Source organism: Equus asinus, chromosome 4 (genome assembly GCF_041296235.1).
Source record: "Equus asinus isolate D_3611 breed Donkey chromosome 4, EquAss-T2T_v2, whole genome shotgun sequence".
Lineage (NCBI taxonomy): Eukaryota > Metazoa > Chordata > Mammalia > Perissodactyla > Equidae > Equus > Equus asinus.
The window spans coordinates 125,083,970-125,098,345 of record NC_091793.1 but is presented as its reverse complement, the minus strand read 5'-3'; the positions used below and the strand labels follow the sequence as shown (position 1 = coordinate 125,098,345).

The 14,376-nt window shown below is 36.8% G+C and overlaps 1 protein-coding gene across 9 annotated transcripts in view; it reads right to left on the bottom strand.

Moving 5' to 3' along the window:
• The window catches only part of GULP1 (GULP PTB domain containing engulfment adaptor 1), a 271,062-nt gene that overhangs the window by 96,393 nt on the left and 160,293 nt on the right, over positions 1–14,376 (bottom strand). The window lies entirely within an intron of this gene.

Genomic DNA, 14,376 nt, shown 5'->3' with positions numbered 1-14,376 from the left:
AAAGAGTGTACTGCCTACGTTTTCTTCTAGAAGCCTTATGGTTTCAGGTCTCACCTTTAGGTCTTTGATCCATTTTGAGTTTATTTTGGTGAATGGTGAAAAAGAATGGTCAATTTTCATTCTTTTACATGTGGCTTTCCAGTTTTCCCAGCACCATTTGTTGAAAAGACTTTCTTTTCTCCATTGTATGCCCTCAGCTCCTTTGTCGAAAATAAGCTGTCCATAGATGTGTGGTTTTATTTCTGGGCTTTCAATTCTGTTCCATTGATCTGTGCACCTGTTTTTGTACCAGTACCATGCTGTTTTGGTTACTGTAGCTTTGTAGTATGTTTTGAAGTCAGGGATTGTGATGCCTCCCGTTTTGTTCTTTTTTCTCAGGATTGCTTTAGAAATTCGGGGTCTTTTGTTGCCCCATATGAATTTTAGGATTCTTTGTTCTAATTCTGTAAAGAATGGCATTGGGATTCTGATCGAGATGGCGTTGAATCTGTAGATTGCTTTAGGTAGAACGGACATTTTAATGATGTTTATTCTTCCAATCCATGTACATGGAATGTCTTTCCATCTCCTTACGTCGTCAGCCAATTCTCTCAGAAAGGCCTTGTAATTTTCATTATATAGGTCCTTCACTTCCTTAGTTAAATTTACCCTGAGGTATTTTATTATTTTTGTTGTGATTGTGAATGGTATTGTGTTCTTGAGTTCTTTTTCTGTTAGTTCATTATTAGAATATAGAAATGCTACTGATTTATGCAAATTGATTTTGTACCCTGCAACTTTGCTGTAGTTGTTGATTACTTCTAATAGTTTTCCAATGTATTCTTTGGGGTTTTCTATATATAAGATCATGTCATCTGCAAACAACGAGAGTTTCATTTCTTCCCTCCCTATTTGGATTCCTTTTATTCCTTTTTCTTGCCTGATTGCTCTGGCCAGGACCTCCAGTACTCTGTTAAATAAGAGTGGTGACAGAGGGCATCCTTGTCTCGTTCCTGTTTTCAGGGGGATGGCATTTAGTTTTTGCCCATTGAGTATGATGTTGGCTAGGGGTTTGTCATATATGGCCTTTATTATGTGAGGTAATTTCATTCTATGCCCATTTTGTTCAGAGTTTTTATCATAAATGGCTGTTGGATCTTGTCAAACACCTTCTCTGCATCTATTGACATGATCATGTGGTTTTTATTCCTCAGTTTGTTGATGTGGTGTATCACGTTGATTGATTTGCAGATGTTGAACCATCCCTGTGATCCTGGTATGAATCCCACCTGATCCTGATGTATGATTCTTTTGATGAATTGCTGAATTCTGGTTGCCAAAATTTTGTTTAGAATTTTTGCATCTATGTTCATCAGTGATATTGGCCTATAGTTCTCTTTTTTCGTGGTGTCTTTGTCAGGTTTTGGTATCAGCGTGACGTTGGCCTCATAGAATGTGTTAGGAAGTGTTCCATCCTCCCTAATTTTTTGGAATAGCTTGAAAAGGATAGGTATTAAATCCTCTCTGAAAGTTTGGTAGAATTCCTCAGGAAAGCCATCTGGTCCTGGGGTTTTATACTTTGGGATGTTTTTGATTGCTATTTCAATCTCATTCCTTGTGATTGGTCTGTTCAAATTGTCTGCCTCTTCTTGAGTGAGCTTTGGGAGATTGTAGGAGTCCAAAAATTTATCCATTTCCTCTAGGTTATCCGTTCTGTTGGCATATAGTTTTTCGTAGTATTCTCTTATAATCCGTTGTATTTCTGCAGAGTCTGTTGTTATTTCTCCTCTTTCATTTCTGATTTTGTTTATTTGAGCTTTCTCCCTTTTTTTCTTTGTAAGTCTGGTTAGGGGTTTGTCGATTTTATTTATCTTCTCAAAGAACCAGCTCTTTGTTTCATTGACCCTTTCTACTGCCTTTTTCATTTCAATAGTATTTATTTCTGCTCTGATTTTTATTATTTCTCTCCTTCTGCTGACTTTGGGCTTTATTTGTTCTTTTTTCTCTAGTTCAGTTAGGTGTAGTTTAAGATTGCTTATTTGGGATTTTTCTTGTTTGTTAAGATGTGCCTGTATTGTGATGCATTTTTAATCATCTTAATACAGCTTTTGCTGTATCCCATATCAGTTGGTATGGCATGTTATCATTTTCATTTGTTTCCAGGTATTTTTTGATTTCTTCTTTAATTTCTTCAATGATCCATTGCTTGTTCAGTAGTGTGTTGTTTAGTCTCCACATCTTTGTGCCTTTCTCAGCTTTTTTCTTGTAATTAATTTCTAGCCTTATAGCATTATGATTGGAGAAGATGCTTGTTATTATTTCAATTTTTTAAAATTTGTAGATGCTTGCCTTGTTTCCCAGCATATGGTCTATCCTTGAGAATGTTCCATGTGCACTTGAGAAGCATGTGTATTCTGCTGTTTTAGGATGGAGTGCTCTCTATATATCTATTAAGTCCAATTGTTTTAGTTTTTCATTTAGCTCCTATTTCCTTGTTGATTCTCTGTCTGGATGATCTGTCCATTGATGTGAGTAGGGTGTTGAGGTCCCCTACTATTATTGTGTTGATTTTAACATCTTCCTTTAGGTCTGTTAATAGTTGCTTTATGAACTTTGGTGCTTCTTGTTGGCTGCATAGATATTTATAAGCGTTATTTCTTCTTGATGAAGTGTCCCTTTGATCATTATATATTGTCCCTCTGTGTCTCTCTTTACCTGCCTTATTTTGAAATCCGTTTCGTCTGCTATAACAATTGCAACACCTGCTTTCTTTTGCTTGCTATTAGCTTGAAGTATTGTCTTCCACCCCTTCACTCTGAGCCTGTGTCTGTCCTTGGGGCTGAGGTGTGTTTCCTGGAGGCAACAAATTGTTGGATCTTGTTCTTTAATCCATTTTGACACTCTGTGTCTTTTTATTGGAGAGTTCAATCTGTTTACATTGAGAGTGATTATTGATGCACGTGGACTTAATGCTGTCAATCTGTCACTCATTATCTTGTTTACCTGCATTTCTTTTCCTGTGCGCTTTAGCCTACCCATTTAATATGGTAATCTCTTATGCTGGGTTTCTTAGATTTTTCCTTATTTATGTTTTGTGGCTCTGTTCTGTTTTTTAGTTTAGTGTCTACCCTGAAGTTTGTATTTAGACTCTCATGTATAATATAGTCTATTCTCTGGTGGTCTCTTACTTACTTGGCCTATACTGATTTAGACCCTTTGCTCTTCCCCTCCTAAATAATTATTTTCATTTCTTATTCCAACTCGTGTTATGAATTTGTAGTTAGAGTGATACGATCGTCCTTGCTTTGGTAGTTTCCTTACCTTTACCCTAATGCTCTAGTTGAATATTTGCTATCCTGTTCTGGTTCTATCCATCAGTCTCCCTAGTCTGTGGTTTGTGACCCCTTTCTCCCTTTTTTCTTTTTTCAGGTATGAGAGCCTTCTTGAGGATTTCTTGCAGTGGAGGGCTTTTAGTTACAAATTCCCTTAACTTTTGTTTGTCTGGAAAAGATTTAATTTCTCCTTCATATCTGAAGGAAATTCTTGCTGGATAGAGTATTCTAGGCTGAAGATTTTTATCTTTTAAAGCTTTGAATATGTCACTCCATTCTCTCCTAGCTTGTTAGGTTTCTGTAGAGAAATCCGCTGAAAGTCTAATAGGAGCTCCTTTGTAGGTTATTCTCTTCTTTCTTGCTTCCCTGAGTATTCTTTCTTTGTCTTTTCTTCTTGCCATTTGTACTACTATGTGCCTTGCAGTAGGTCTTTTTACATTGACATATCTAGGAGATCTGAAAACTTCCTCTACACACATTTCTCTGTCAATCCCTAGACTTGGGAAGTTCTCTTCTATAATTTCATTAAGCACAGTTTTTGCTCCATTTTCCTTTTCCACGTTCTCAGGAATTCCTATGACCCTTAAGTTCTTACTCCTCATTGAATCCACTATCTCTCGGAGATTTTCCTCGTTTTTTTTAATTCTTAGTTCTCTTTCTTCCTCTGTCTGGAGCCATTCAGCCTGTCTATCTTCAATTACATTAATTTGCTCTTCTATGGTGTCTACACGGGCATTCAGGGAATCTGTATTCTGTTTCATCTGGTCCATTGTGTTTTTCATCTCTAGTAATTCTGTTTGATTCTTCTTTATAGTTTCAATCTCTTTTGTGAAGTAACTCCAGAACTCATTGGCTTGTTTCTCTATCTTTCTCTCTACCTCATTGAGTTTTTTGATTACAGCTGCTCCGAACTCATTGTTACTTAGTTTACTTAATTCCAAGTCCTCAGGACTTAATTATATGTTTTTATTGTTTTCCTTCTAGTCTGGTGCTTTTATAAAGTGCTGGATGGTAGAGGAGTGGTTTTTTCGCATGGTGGTAGAATTTGGTTGAAGTTACAGCCTGTTGCCACTAGATGAGTGTCGAGAGCCAGGTGTTCTGAGCTCTCCGCCTTCGGGAAAGATGGCGGCGCCCAGTGAGCTTTTCTGTGAGGGAGGGGCTGCTTTTCTCACATGCTGATCTGGATTTGGATCAGTTCTGTTCTCTGGTCTCCCAAGGCCCTGGGTTTATGGGGTCCCTGGGCACAGAAGCTTTCCCCCATCAGCAGGTTTCCACTGTACCAGTGGCAGGAGTCCTGGATGATCCCCCTGTTGTGTGGCCCCTCCCCAACTCCTTCCCGGACCCTTGCAGCAGGGATCGCAGACTCTAGGGGAAGGAGCGACGTTCTCTCCTACCCCATTCCAGCTTCTCCGAGGCCATCAGCAAGGTCTCTGTTCTCTGCCTTCTTGGTATTGTAGGTCTCTAATGTGTTGGCATTAGATTTATTCTCTGAAATTCAGTTTTCCCACTCCTTTGTTGTATTTTGGAGGGGAGAGAGTCCTGGGTCAGCTCACCCTGCCATTTTGCTCCGCCCCTTTTCCAAAACGCTCCCCTTTTTGGTAATTTTCCTTTATTACACATTTGCTTATTTCAGTTATTCATCAAAACTGCCACTGAAATGATCTTGATAAAACATTAATTTTTTTTTACCTTTTTCAAACATGGCTGCTCCCCCCCGACCCCCGCCGTGTCCTTTCTGCTCAGATCCCCAAGTTTCATATTCTAGGCTGCAGAATGCTACTGCTTAACCTCTTGGAGAACAAATCAGACTTTTCCTTTTTCACAAACATTCTTTGGCTATGACAAGCTTTCTCATTATTTCACATAGTACCAAACATATCCACATAGAAATATGAAATAAATGTATCAAACATTCAGAAAATTCCCCATTTATAAGTAAGTGCTCTTAAGCTGAAGAAGCGTTGAAAGACATAGATAACAGCAAAGCATTTTTATTCAGGGATTATAATACTAATAGAAATATCATTCAGCAAGGCAGAATAAGGGAAATAAAATACTTTACAAAAGCTTGGACTTTGTGGACTCTCTGTTAGGGATGCAAATATGTAGACTTTATTTAGTCTGCTTTGCTCACATCTCTGTCAAACTCCTGGCTGGTTTTAAATGATGTCCAAAGACTCAACTAATAGACAGAACTCCAGAGACAAATCAATTTCACATATATACGAAAGGCAGACATATATACATATTCTATTTTGTCTTTGGGTTCATTCATTGACTGGCTACGCAGATCAACCTCTTTAAAATTGGAAACAGTATATTACAATGGAAAGAAAAATGGATGTTGAATAGGAGACTTGATTTCTAGACCTAATTTTGCTAGTATCTTGTTGTGTAGGCTTGAGCAAAGCACCTAACCTCTCTGGGCCTCAATTTACTTTATCAAGAAAATGATGGAGTTGGAATAAATGAGTCCCAAAGTCCTTTCAACACTAAAAGTCTTTGAATCTGTAACAGACGTCTTTTTTTTTTTTTAAGAAAAAAGACACTGTAGTCTGTAGTAAAATGTTATAAAAAATAATTAATTTGAAGTTTTTAGTTTCTATTCAGTACTTTCTAGCAGCTACATTACACTTTTTTAGAACATTCTCATATATGTAGAATAATAGTTTACAATGATGATGGCCTTCAAAATTATGTTTAATAACTATTTCAGTTACCAGGAAAAACCTAGTGGGGTGGGGGGAGAACTAAGCATCTTCTTTAAAATAGGCATATGTTTTTTAGAAATTAAATTTTTTTTTAATGCATCTGAAGAATTGTGAGGTTAGTAATGTTAAGTATTTATTGTCATTTCTCTTTTTCCAAAACAAAGTCACAATTCAACAAACTGCCAGTTATTACTATGTTCTTATTTGTTTTCACATTGTTTAGCATAAAAAATGCTTATAGCTTCCCACTCTAAAGAAGGTAATGAAAAAATAACATTTTATAGCTTCTAATTTCCTTCTAAATACGTGTCAGTATTGCTTTGGCATATAAAAGGACATTTTCAAACGGCTACAGATGCAGAATCAATATATATGATAGTATATATCATTTTTTAATTGGAGAAAATGACAGTTAAGGTTCAATTTATATGCTCATTCTTCAATTTTAAAATGTTTGGAATGACTGTAAGTTGTATATATTTGCATTATTGAGACCAGTTCTAAAATCTAAGAAAACTTTTTTAAACGGCTCTACATAAAATTGATTTTTTTGAGTGGTTCCTTTGCTTTGAGATTAACTAAAAACTCATTTTTGAACAACTGAAATGAATTATATGGAACGCAGTTGAGCTCTTCATGTTTTTTACATTCCCCCTGGTATCCAAAACGAGCAAAATTGGCAAATGCTTATGTTTGCTGCTAGTACAAAGCTGCTTTAAAGAATCTTATGAATTTGGAAGTCTAAACCATTTTGGATGTTTTAGCAATGCATCTCATGGTTACAGAGAAGTACCTTTTGCCCAACTTTTAATGATTCCACAGGGTTCAGTTAGAATATGTTTTCTTTGCTGATTTTTTTTTTTTTTGACACAGCTGTAGATATCACTTACTTCTAAGACCCACATTTTCTCCTAAGTCATAAACCAATATTAACATTTCATTGAAAGGTAATTTATCATATATTCACCAAAAATAATTTGAGAGGCATTAGTAAAATGATTTATATTAAAAGCTTTCTTTACCATGACTCATTAGGCCACATAATGTTGCAACTGTCTCTCTTCATTAGCTTCTTACTTATAAAACTCCATTTCCTTATATTTCTATATTTGATTTTAAGCCAAGATAATCTTTGCATTAACATCTTGTTCCAGATTTGGAGCAAGTTGTTGAAAACCAAAGGTAATAGGAATGTATGATTACAATGGTATTTTTCTTCAACAATCAAAGCCTTCTCTTGTGTGTAAACCTACTTGGTGGGAGGTCTTGAGTCTCCTGCCCTGCTTGCAGGAAAAGCCATTCCCTCCCCACTGAAACTCTCAGGCTGCCCCTGCAGCTATTTGGGCTGGCCTCCCTGTTTCTGATGTAAACAGAAAAGATACAATCCCTGACACATACTCTAAGAAGTTTGTTCTGTTTTTCAGATAGTAGCGCAAATGCTAAATTATTCTCAAGAGATGATAATAACTAGTACAACTCTAGAGTTGACAAGACATTCTCTACAATAAAGATTTTAATAATAAGCTTTTAATGAAAGACATTGGTCTGAGGGTTTTTTAATATATTTACTCATTTAAATCTCATAACAATCCATTGAGGCAGGTACAATCATTAATCTCATTCTACAAATAAGAAAACTCAAGGATAGAAAAGTTACGTAATTCAGCTATGGGAGCTGGAATTTGAACCTAGATATAAAATTCTGGTAGTGTCAATGGAAGTGTTCTCTCGCGGGGTGCTGCTAGGTTCTGATTTCCCTATATCAATGACTACTGAACAGGTTTAGCTAGAAGTTTCAAATGTAAGTGGCTAAGATGGGGATCTCAACTACTAAGGTTAGAATCCTCAAGTTTTAACCACTTACTGTCATATCTGAGATTCTGTCTGGGTTTTGTTTCTTTGTGTGTTCTTTGTTGCTTTTTGAGGCCCAATAAAAGCTTATAGGATATAAATGTTGAGGAAGATTAGGTTGTGAAGGTTGAGAAAGGATGGCTAGTAACCACACAACTCACTGAGGCAGGAAGATCTGAAGACTCAGCTCAGTCAAACCTTCTTTCTCATCAAACACATCTGGTGGCAAACAATGCATGTTTCACATATGAAACTCTGCTACCTTTAGAAATCATTAAAACATAACAATCTTTGTTTTTAAACCTCTCTTTGACATTCATATTTTATTTTGTTGGCCATCATCTATTTAGTTTTCTTCCAAAATTCTTTGTTTCACGTGCCTGTTCTTTCTCCCCAGGGAAGCCATTTGGTATAAACCTAATTCGGCCTCACCTTGTCTTTCCAAAAGGACCTGACCAAGGCCGTTGAGCATGCATTGTGTATCTGCTTTAGATATCCCCTATGGCAAGAACAAAGGCCCTTGAGATTAAGGTGCAACTTCCCTCCCCCTCCCAAAGTTGGCATTTCCTTAAGGATTAAGCATCTTTCCTTAGGCTAGGAACTGATTGCTGCGCTCACCTGTAACCACCCAGCTCGAGACAATAGACTTGCCTCCTGCTATGCCCACCAAGATGGCAGACCCACTACCTTCTGTGTCCATCAAGCGCTGTGCCAACAGGGCAATCTTGTGACTATTGTGGGAGGGACATTTCAATCATATGCGAAACGTCCTGTGTGGGGGTATATAACCACTCTGTATACCTCACTTCTTTGGTGCCCTTTCTTCCTTCAGGAAGAAAGGCCCCGGACTATGTTCGTCAGATTTCAGCTCAGAATAAACTCACCCAAATTTTCATTTATAGATTGGTTATGGATTATTTTCATCAACACAATCCATCTAGAGATCCTGTCAGCATTATCTTGAAAACATACTCAGACGCCCACTACTTCTCTCCCTCAGCTCCTACTCAGCTGCAAGTCACAACACACCTTCCTTGCCTGCACTCCTGCCCCAGACTTCCAGTGTGTGCATGCTGTTGCCTCCTGGCAGCTAATTCCTGTTAAAAATGTGTCTCAGGTCTTGTCACTCTTTCTCTCAAAACTCTCTAAATTGAGGGCTTCTCAAATTTTACAGTGGCTAACGGGCCCAGCAAGAACTACAGGACACCCCCCTCCCCCACCCCCACTCTACTCCACGGGTGCCTTTATATTATATTTTCTCTACTTCTCTGTGTTCCAACCACCCTGGCCCCAGGCTGGTCCTTGACTAGGCAAGCATGGTCCCAGCTTCCACCTACTAGCTGTGTCTGGAATACTCTTCTCCCATCCAGTCCCGTGCCTCACTCCCTCACTTCCTTTAGGCCTCTGCCCTGCTCAGAGGTCTTCCCTGACCACTTTAGGTAACGTGGCACTCGCTTTCCTCCTTCTCCCAGTCTCAACAGCCTGCTTTATTTTTCTCCATTGCAGTTATTACAGCCTGGAATACTGTGTTAATAAATAAAATATTGTGCTAATACTACATTATGTATACTAATATATATATATATATATACACTATGTACTATAAGATACTATATAAATAATGCTAGTGAATATTCTATTAACAAATAAAAATATACTTATTATTTTCTTATCAGGTGTCTCTCAAAAAAGCATTATTGGGGCCGGCCCAGTGGCACAGCGGTTAAGGGCGCACATTCTACTTCGGTGGCCCAGGATTCACCGGTTTGGATCCCGGTGAGGACAAGGCACCTCTTGGCAAGCCATGCTGTGGCAGGCGTCCCACATATAAAGTAGAGGAAGATGGGCATGGATGTTAGCTCAGGGCTAATCTTCCTCAAAAAAAAAAAGCATTATTTTGCTTATTATATGTGAGTCTCAGGAGGGATGGCATATATTAGGAGCTGAATTCAAATGAAGAAGCACATGTGTGAATGAAAGAGCACATAAATGAACCTATATTTACATTTTACTATATTTTCCTACTATGTTTATATGCATATTTCAGAAATTATTTTAAGATGTTATATTCAGTGGGGATGTGGTTAAACTTACATGTGGATATCTCTCCTATTAAAAATTTAATTGCTCTTTTAAGCAGCTCCCCACTATCACTATTTTATGATTTAAATTAATTAAATCTAGTGAAGTCTTTGGTACTATTTAAAGGCAGATTACTGCTTAAAGGCAGTGGCTTCAGACTATTAGGACTATGAACCACAATTTTATGGAATAGATTGATGTTTACTATATGTATTCTGAAAATTTCTTTTCTTTTTCTCTTCTGTTCTATTTCATCTTTAAATACATGCCTCTCATGATGCACTGCATTGATTTTATGACCCAATTTTTTTCACGGAGCATAACCTGCAGTTTGAAAAACATCACTACAGAGTACACAGGATAATATGCAGAATTCCCAATGATCTAGTATTAATGCTGTCACTGCTCATTAAAAAAAATAAAAACTAATGAATTCTACATAGAATAATACTTTTGAAACCAACTATTATTTTATATCCACATATGATCTAAAACAGACACAGTATGAATATTAAACATGAATTTTTGAAATAGAATTTTCTATAAAATGGAAGAATGTAGAACTAAAATATGTCTTAAAAAAGAAGGTAAAAGAATTGTAACATTAAAGCAGAAAACTATTACTTTAAAACTGAAAACATCTTGGGGACTGGCCATGTGATGTAGTGATTAAGTTGGCGTGCTCCGCTGTGGCGGCCCAGGTTCACAGGTTCGGATCCCAGGCCCAGACCTACACCACTGGTCAGCCATGCTGTAGCAGTGACCCACATACAAAATACAGGAAGACTGGCACAGATATTAGCTTAGGGCTAATTTTCCTCAAGTAAAAAAAGAGGCAGATTGGCAACAGATATAAGCTCAGGGCAAATTTTCCTCAGCAAAAAAAAAAATCTGCAAACATCTCAATGTAAATGTTATTACATTATTTCCCAAGAGAGAAATAATTCTTAAACAGCTCTCTTAAATTCAGCAGATTAATTTGTAACCAGTGGGTTCCAAAAATGAGTGAAACGATTGGAATCTTTTAATGGCATGATCATTCTCCCTTTTAGCTAAGATGAAAATGGATATTTTTCTTTTTCCCCACATACAAAGTATTCCTCTGTTGCATCAATTCTTCCTGTGGAATATTTAGCACATCTTTATTTTCCACTATATGTTTATCTGCTACCCTATATAAACTGACAACTACACACTTGGACCAGTAAAATAATTTCCTAAGACATTTAATGTCATCCTATCTCTGTTGATCCAAATCAGCTTTCAGATCACTAGAGACTTATCTTCCCCAAATCCTATTTGATTAGTTCACTATTCAAACTGTTTCTCCTGCCATTCGAATCCTTCCCAATTTATCTTTTTGGCCTTGTCCATCATTAGTACCTGTGATGGTCAGTGTCATGCGTCAACTTGGCCAGGTTACACTATCTGGTTATTCAATCAAATACTAACCTAGTTGTTGCCATGAAGTTATTTTGTAGATATGATTAACATCTATAATCAGCTGACTTTACATAAAGGAGATCATCCCATATAATCTGGGTGGGCTTGATACAACCAATCTGAAGGCATTAAGAACAGAACTGAGACAGAACTGCTGTGTCTCTGAAGAAGGAATTCCATCCATGGTCACCTCCCACCCAAGGGTTTCCAGCCTGTCTTTCTTGAGGGCCTGCCATACGGATTTCAGACTTGCCTAGTCAGCCCTCCAACAACTGTGCAATCCATTCCTTGAAATAAATGTGTGTGTGTATGTACATCCTACTAGTTCTGTTTCTCAGATGGAATCCTGACTGATAAAGTTCTCTACCATCATCAGTATTTTATGGCCCAGCCCAACTTCTGCCAGATTTGGTTTGGGCCTTAGACCTTACTAACAATACTCATCCTCCTTCAGATGTCTCAGCTTGAATTGGTTATTCCACCCCTGTTTTTGACCCTTGGAAATCCTACCTTGCTCCCACTTTCATAAAACAGGAGAGACTCTATTCTCTGAATCTCTATAGCTTTCTGTTAAGTGCCATTTGAATGGCACAAAACATGATCTGCCTTTTATGTTAGTTATTTTTGCATGATATCTCCCTATAACAATAAGATCCATGAGAATATGAGCCATGTGTCATATAGCTCTGAAGCTTCACCAACATTCAGTGAAGTTTCAGCAACAGCACATTATACATAATAGCAATTTAATGAACGAATGAATAATCAAGTGTTATAACATACACAAAAGAAGCAAACCTTTGGAGTCAAATAGACTTCAGTTTTTTAGTCTGGCTCTGTCTTACTAGCTTTGTGATAATAAGCAAATTACTTAATCTTTCAGCCTTAGCCTTCTCTTATGTAAAGATTAATAATCACCATACTGGGTCATAGGAAATACTAAATGAGATCATGTAAAAACACACCAGCACAGTGGCTGGCATATACTTGGGCTCAATGAAATGTAACGATTTTGTAATTGCCTTGGAAAGGTTATTATGCATTAATTCATCAAATACATATATACTGAACACTTACTATGAGGCACTTTGGTAAGTCCTGTGATAAATACAAAGATAAATTAATGATTGCTAACCTTTATTGAGTAGTTATTTTATTCCAGATACTCTTCTAATACTTATCTAATACCCTTATGTCCATAGCAACTCTAATGAGAAATCACTGCTATCCCTATTTCCAGATCAATAACCATACACACAGAAAGGTTAAGTAATTTGCCCAAAGACACATAGCTAGCAATGTTAGGGGTCAAGACAGAAACCAAGGCAATCTAATTCTAGAGTCTGTATTTTTTTCTGTTGTGCTAAGGTAGTCATGTACTCTAATAAGAGATATAGAAAATTTTCAAAAATAACTATTAATGTTCAATTTAAAACGTTCCACAACAAAGGGAATCCAGAAAAAAATAATGTTCTTCAATTAATTTTAACATAATTTGGTACACATGACATACACTGTCACTCAAGAGGCCATCTTAGAATAGACTAAACAGCCTGCTCTTCCATGTCTTACTGACCCCTGTCTGGAAGATGTCTCTCTGCCCTTTACTTCGTGTGGGATGTCTTAGAGTTCTTCTGCACCCGTGAATGAGCCCAGGAAACTTTTGCACATAGACAAGCCGATCTCCACTGACACAACCCACAGAGCTAAAGTTAAAGGTAGTTCTAATTAGAATCTTTCAAACCTTTATAAACCAGTTTTTCAAAATGAGACATTTCAATCATATATAAAAATAATCTGTGGTGGTTTCACTTAAAGGATATAATTCCACTATGAGTGATAATATTATCAAAAACTGAGCATGTACTTTAATGTAATAGTGGTTTTCTAGATTAAATTTTTTCTATATAGTTCCTCAATAGCTAATATGAAGACAATCTGTGGAAGAGAGAGATATTAACTCAACTTTTCCCATTGAGTGAACGAAACTTTTCACTCTAAATTGCGGCAATCAATCCTTATGCTAAATCTATAGAAAAATTCATAAGCATTGTAGTGATTTCAAGTACATCAGTTTTCCACAGAAAGCATTTTGGAGCATTTTCTTTTCTGCAAAGTCAACAAGAATTAACATACAGTCGCTGCCCTCTCAAATCTCACTGCTGAGCACTGGCTCTGGGAGAACGTCCTGACGGCCTGCCAACGCTGCTTCCTGCTGGTTCAGACTCAGAGCGGCCTTCCAGAGGTTCCCTATTAAACCATATTGACTTTTGGTTCAATAAATATATTCTCTTCATTTTCCTGAAATAATTCCTCAGACCTAATCTCATTATATCCCAGTATATAGTTTAGTAATCCATAAACCCTCAAGTTCTCTTCTAAAAATAATTTTATCACTTTCTGTTTTCCCTGTGCAGTCCCCAAAGGTCAGTCGCTTACTTCTCACCCATTCTCGTATTCCCAAACTTAACTCTTTAATTCATTTCTGTCTCTTCTAAATTTAGACTCAGATTTCTCCAAAATCTATTTCAGGTTTGGTGCTAATTATAAAATAATACCTTTCTTTAAAGACTTTTCTATAAATTGCATTCATTTATTTGCCCAGTTTTACAACAATGAATCAAATTTCTGCCGACATGGAGTACAGATTGTTTCTATTTCTCTATTAGAATACAGCAAACTGAACAAAGGGTTCACAAAAATATATACGCTTGAGCTTTTTTCTGTGTTTTCTTAATATTTTAAGTTTTGTTTGTCTCTTTTTTGATGCTCATTACATTCATTAAAATTGTAGCTCATTTCTCTTATTTCCAGGTTAGCTTTTATATTTGTCTGCATAATGCAACAGTAAAATGTTTTTAAAGGAAGTGGATTTGTTGAGTTTTTTAATTTTCTACAAGCCATATACTGCAAAAAAATTTTAACAATAGCCAAAATCATTTGAAGAAAATTCATGCATGACTTAAACAGAAATTATC